General features: G+C 39.6%; 1 non-coding gene across 1 annotated transcript; it reads left to right on the top strand.

Moving 5' to 3' along the window:
- Nucleotides 1-6,351: 6,351 nt before the first annotated feature.
- LOC112086959 lies at nucleotides 6,352-6,461 on the top strand. Its single transcript, XR_002899809.1, has one exon. It is a non-coding gene; the product is annotated as a small nucleolar RNA R71 (small nucleolar RNA).
- Nucleotides 6,462-6,743: the final 282 nt, after the last annotated feature.

Genomic DNA, 6,743 nt, shown 5'->3' with positions numbered 1-6,743 from the left:
AAGTTCGACCTTGACTTAGTATAGAAGTGATTCAGGAAAGCAGTTTTACACTCTTCCCAATTAGTAATCGATTCTGCAGGCAAAGATTTCAACCAACGGTGAGCTTTGTCTGCTAAAGAAAAAGGGAACAACTTACACTTTTAATAGTCTGCTGGAACTTGGTTTGTTCTCATCATGCTGCAGATTTCTTCAAAGAGCTCGATATGGTCCATTGGGTGTTTAGAAGGAACTCCATGGAATTGGTTTTGTTTCACCAATGAGATGATTTGAGGCTTGACTTCAAACTCATTCCGGTTCGGAAATGGAACTTGAATTGCAGATCGGTTCTGAAAATTTTGAGTAGGTGCATCAAAATCAGCTATGCGATGGTTCCTGGCTTGTCTTCGGGGTTGATTTGCTGGCTGCACAGGGCGGTTAGCACGCCCATTTGGCTGCATTCCTTGGTGGTCACCATCGGCTGCATTGATGGGTGCATCAAGGTCTTCACGTTCTTCTCTCTCACGGTTCTGGTGGTTTCTTGGAGGAACCTCATCCTCCTCTCCATCTTGTCGAGCATGATCACCTCCTCTGTGATCATTCTCTTCATTTTCTCCATGTTCGGACCCGTCTTGGTCCATATTTAAAGCTCGGTTAATAGGATCTCCAGGCTGGTCGTCGTTAGCCATTCCTTGCGTTCGTTTAAGTCTTCGAAGTTCTCTTTCGTGTCTGTCTATCTCGTCTAGAATTGGAATGTTTTCTACAGGTCTGCGCCTGGTATTCATGCAATTCAGAGAAAAACAAAATAAGGGAAAGATAATTCAGCAAAACTTTAAGACAGAACTAGAGATCAGGTGTCTACAACAGAAGTTAAAACAAGAAAAATAACAAAAGGCAGTAAAACAAATCCCCGGCAACGACGCCAAAAACTTGATGCGTGTCAACTGCGTGAGGGAACAAGTTTTACCTTTAACAAAAACAAATGAAAGCCGCAAGTGCACAGCTAATCAGTTGTAGTATTTAGGGATCGAATCCACAGAGATTTGTGTGCCTGGTATTCTTTTACGGTTTCTAACTTTATGTCTAGACTAGATTGGTTTTAGAGGTTGGTTGTTTTTCACAGATTAAACTAAAACAAAAGAAAGCAAATAAATCTACCCTAGAAAACAAGTCGAAAAATCAAATGGGAAGCAAGTAAAGCAAGCAAAATATCGAACTAAATCAATTTAAATGCAGATCTGAATAAGCAAGTGAAAATTGATTGGTTTGTAAACTATGGCTAAAAACATTGAGCTTTCGGGAACTCTACAGGGATCATAATCGGTTTTGACACTACGGTAGATAGATTGGGATTGACGGATATCGATATATAGGGTTCTAGAGCTAGAGTACGGCGGTATGACTACGCCACTGTCGTGATCATAACCAACTGTTTCTCGCAACCCTGACCAGTAGGCTTCCAGTCTGGCCCTGGAAGGGAAAGAACGCAAGAGCTGCACAAGACTCGTCAATACTCACGATCTCGCCGCAGGTAGGTTTCCACTCCTACGGAAAAATCGCCTGTTTCATTCTAGGGCTGATACTTAATGAAAACTTTCACAACACTAACTATCTAGATCAGATACTAGGTGATCAATCAAGCATACATGCAATAAGAACGAGAATAAACAGAGAACAAAGTGAAAATCCCAGATCTATAAACCTAGATGTCTTAATCGATTATGAGAGCCCCTTTCGGGAACCCTAAGCCCAACTCGGGATCTACTCAGACATGGCTGAGGTCGACATCATCATTGGTTTTAATAAAAGTAATCAAAAACAGTAAAGAAAAGAGATGAAAGAAAGCTTCTCTATTGAAGAACTCGGACTTGAACAATCTTACTACAAAAATCGCTTAAAAACAGCTAAAGGAAAAGGGTTTCTGTAAAGTATGAAGGGTGGTGTCTAAAAACGACCTAAATGACAAGAATTTATAGTCTTCAATACTCCATGGTCTCTAGGGTTCCAGAATTCAGGCTGAGAATGACTTTGGGCTTCATAAATATGGGCTTTAGTTCGGAGTTGGCCGGCCGCGGTCGGGAATGACATGACTGCGGGAAATAGGTGGCTGGCCGTGGTCGGGAGGCTTGTGACCGCGGGAATAGGCTGGTGGTTGCGGTCGGGTGACTTGCTGCCGTCTTCGAGTGGCTCTGGGGCTAATGGAATATCTTGAGATCCAACCGTTGGAATGTCGCCAAACCAAGTGCAATTGAAAGCTGGTTGATTCTTCAATAAGTTGTCCAATTTTGAGGGTGATCAGACGGTGAGAAGGTCTTCGTCTCTCCATGAGAGTTCTGACGATCTGCATTTATCCAAAAGAGTCTTTTTGTTCTAATTTGTGCCTCTTTATCCCAAATTACCTGAAAAGTCTTTTAAATTCCGAAAACATAGAAATCCTTTTAAAACCTTTGAAAATGGAGTAAAAACACCTGTAAAAGACATTAAAGTAATCCATAAAAATGGTCAAAATCCGGTGTTACACAAAGTAGGCCACCAAAACCCTACTTGTAAGATCTTTGAAACAGTTTTGAAAGTTGCAAAATGTCTTGCGTAAGACGAGCCATGGTATTCGAATAAGATTCCTTCCATCTCTTCTTCAGCCACACATCTTCGGAATAAACCATCAACAAATCTCTTGTAGAGATAAGGTTCTTCCCAAAAATAATGTCTTACATCTCGCAGAAACTTCTTACTCCTATATCCAAAAATTTGTGGTGGTTCTACATCAGCTGCTAGGTAATTCGCTATGTGCCTAAACCATGGGGTGTTGAAAGCGTCTGATTGTCGCATGAGTTGCCTTGGTGGTGCTGCATTGGTGGGAACAGCATCTATTGCATACATGTTTTCTTCTTGCAAACTATCATTTAAAGGCAATCTTTCTTCAACTCGAATTCGTGAAAGATGGTTTTCGACTCCATTATCTGCTCCTTTCGATGTCGAATTCTTGCAGTAGGAGGATCCAACTTATCAATCTCGGTTTAGCATCTTTCTTAGACATTAACTACTTAATTGCAGCATGATCAGTATGAACTATAACCTTAGATTCTACGAGATAAGAATGGAATTTCTCAAATGCAAATACGACATAAGTTCTTTCTCTTTTGTTGCATACTTGCATTGAGCTTCGTCTAGAGTTCTGCTTGTGTAGTAGATTACGTGTAGTTTCTTATCTTTTCGTTGGCCAAAATACTGCTCCGACTGCATAGTAACTTGCATCGCACATGATTTTGAATTGGAGTTCCCAATCAGGTGCTTGCATGACTGGGGCGGAAACAAGGGCTTCTTTGATTTTATGAAACGCGGCTAAGAACTCAGCATCGAACTCGAAGTTCATTTCTTTGCCAAGCAAACGCGTAAGAGATCTAGCTATTTGAGAAAAATCTTTTATGAAGCGCCTATAGAATCCTGCATGTTCTAAGAAACTACAAATTCCTTTTACATTTGTAGGGGGTTGTAGGATTGTCATGATATCGATTTTTGCTTTGTCAACATCAATTCCTTTTCCCGAACGGTGCCCAAGAACGATTCCGTCTCGTACCATGAAGTGACATTTTTGCCAATTTAATACTAAGTGCTTATCTTCACATCTTTGCAAAACTTTACCAAGGTTGGCCAGACATTTTTCAAAAGAAGATCCATAGACTGAGAAAACATCCATGAAAACTTCCATAAAGTCTTTGATAAAGTCTGTGATGATTGACATCATGCATCGCTGGAAGGTAGCATGTGCATTACACAATCCAAAAGTCATTCGTCAATAAGCGAACGTGCCATATGGCAAAGTAAATGTCGTTTTTTCTTGATCCTCCGGTCGAATAGGAATTTGGAAAAATCTGGAGTATCCATCAAGGAAGCAATAATAGGGGTGATTAGCTAACTTTTCTAGCATTTGATCTATGAAGGGAAGTGGAAAATGATCTTTCCTAGTAGCTGCGTTTAGTTTTCTGTAATCGATGCACATACGATGTTCAGTGGCTGTTCTTGTAGTGATCATTTCATCTTTATCGTTTTTTATGACAGTGACTCCTCCTTTCTTTGGGATAACATGAACTGGGCTGACCCAAGTGCTATCTGAGATAGAAAATACTATTCCGGCTTCTAAAAGCTTCATAATCTCCTTCCTGGTAACATTCATGAGATTAGGGTTCAGTCTCCTTTGACTTTTGATTGAGTTTTTAGCATTATCCTCGAAATTGATCTTGTGCATCCAAAGATCTGGAGAGATTCCAGGTATGTCATCAAGTGAATATCCTAAGGCTTTTATATGCTTTCTCAGTTCAGACAGCAGCTTTGTGGTTTCTTCTTTTGTCAAACCGGAGTTTATAATGAAAGGATAAGTCGAATTTGGTCCATGGAAAGCGAACTTAAGTCCGACTGGAAGAAGTTTAAGCTCAACCTTCGGGGCTTTCAACTCCCTCCACAGATCATTTATTGCTGCAGCTGTGTCTTTAGGAGGTGTAGGAATGTTTGTTTGGTCCTTAAGATATAGATAGTTTAAGGGCTTTTTGTAAGTTATGGTCTTATCAAGTATTCGTGCGCATTCACTTGAAATTTCTTCAAAGAAATTGTGTTAGTCTTTTGTGGTTGAAAGCGTGACACTTAAAGGGTCGTCGAGAAGTAAATCTTCATAGACTTCCTCAATAATTCCGTCTAGCTCATTAATCCAACAAATTTTGCCATCTAGAGTCGGTTTTGAGATTTTTGTTCATGTCGAATTGCATAACCAGATCACCGTATTTTTATTTTAGGGACATTTATTATGGCTCCCGCTGTAGACAAGAATGGTCGTCCGAGAATAAGAGGATCTTTAGGTTCTCTTTCTAATTCTAGTATTACAAAATCTGTAGGTGTGCAACACTTTTCAATTTTGACCGGAACATCTACTAAGATACCTACGGGTTGTCTAACGGAACGATCAGCTAATACTAAAGAACTTTTAGTGGCTGGAAAGTGTGATGTCCTAAATTTTTTGAAACTGAAAGAGGCATCATGTTTATGCTCGATCCCAAATCACAGAGAGCACGTTCAAAAGCCATATTGTTGATAGTGCAGGAAAGTACAAAGCTCACAGGATCGTCTTTCTTTTGAGTAATCCGGCTTTGTAAGATAGAAATGCATTCATAATCATCATAACACCTTCTTCAAGAGTTAACAAATTTTTTAGAATACCCTTCATGTATTTTCTTAAAGTGGTAATCATAGCACAAGCTTCTACGAAAGGTAATCTCACATATAATTGATTGATTAACTCTTTCAGCTTAGCTTTTTTTTCTCTTTCTTCGGGGCTCTTAAGGCTCTAGGAATGGCAGTTTAGGTTTGTAGACACGAGCTGGTGGAGAGGGGAGCGCGTCTTCTCCGAGGATTTCCTGGGATGTATCTTCTCTTACATCTTATCCATCCTTCTCTCCTACCACTTCTTTTTCACCGTCTTCAATCGTGACTCTTTCTCTTTTTTTTTCCTTTTCCTTTCCCTTTTCCTCATCTTCGGAATCTTTAGGAAATTCAGGCTCTTTTTAAGCTAAGCCACTCTTAAGTGTGATAGCTTTCACATGATCGGAGGGGTCGGCCTCGCTTGAGTCTTCTAAAGAACTTTCACTTGGCTCCTCCTCAGAATTATCTGTGTTATTAGACTTATTTTTAATCATCAGACTAAGAAAGGTGGAAAATTTGTCATTGAAATCTTCTTCCATCCTTTTTATTTCAGAGCTAAGATCACTGATCTCCCTAGACATAGATTTTTCAAGCTCTAAAATTCTTTTATTTAAGTTTTCAGCTTCAAAAGAGGGAAAACTTGAATAAGGAATTGGATCAGATTGAACAGCCCAGATTTGTTCGGAAGAGAATTTCCCGGGGTCGTATGACTCACGACCGTGGTGGAATGGGTCTTGGCCACGGTTAGAAAAAGCACGACCGTGTTGAAAGTGAATTTTGCCGCAGTCTAGAAGGATGGACCCGCGGTGATCAGGTACAAAAGGAAACTCTTGAATTTGATAGACTTCTTCATTGTTCATCATCTCTTGATTATAAGAATCTATTGGGTTGTTCCAACCATCAAATTTACATGTATTGTGTAGTTTGTTTGGTTGTTGCAATCCAAGTTGACTCATTATTTGATATAGACACTTCATAACTTCCAAAGTTCCTTCTTTTTCCTTTGGAAGTGCAGACTTACCAAAGATTGTTTGGTTACGGATACTTTCTGCCAGGTTGTTGATGAAAACACGAGCATCTTCTGTGGATCTGGTGGAGAAGTCTCCATTGCTTGATGTGTCGAAAGAATGTTGCAATTCTTGAGTTACGCCTCGATAGAAGATACCCATCAGGTATTTGTCAGAAAATCTGTGGTGTGGACAATCTCTTTAGTTTTCTCTAAATCTCTCCCAATCATCATAAAGATCTTCATCTTCTTTTTGTTCAAAATTTCTTATCTTGTTCCTTAAGAGATTGAAACGAGTTCTAGTGTAAAAGCGATTTAGAAAAGCCGCTCTACAAGCTGCCCACGTTTTTATTTATGCATTTTGCAAAGATTTTAGCCACTTGCTGGCGTTGTCTCTCAAAGAGAATGGAAAAAGACTACACTTATGGTAATCCCCATTTTATGTGATGGTTGCACATAATTCTTCGAACGACTCGATATGGTCCATCGGGTGTTCGGATGAATAACCATAGAATTGATTTTGTTGAACTAAGTTGATATATGGTACTTTTATTTTGGTTTTACAATCCTC

Source organism: Eutrema salsugineum, unplaced genomic scaffold (assembly GCF_000478725.1).
Source record: "Eutrema salsugineum unplaced genomic scaffold, Eutsalg1_0 scaffold_2, whole genome shotgun sequence".
Classification (NCBI taxonomy): Eukaryota; Viridiplantae; Streptophyta; class Magnoliopsida; order Brassicales; family Brassicaceae; genus Eutrema; species Eutrema salsugineum.
The sequence above is the reverse complement of the archived record's forward strand: the minus strand, read 5'-3'. Positions and strand labels throughout refer to the sequence as shown.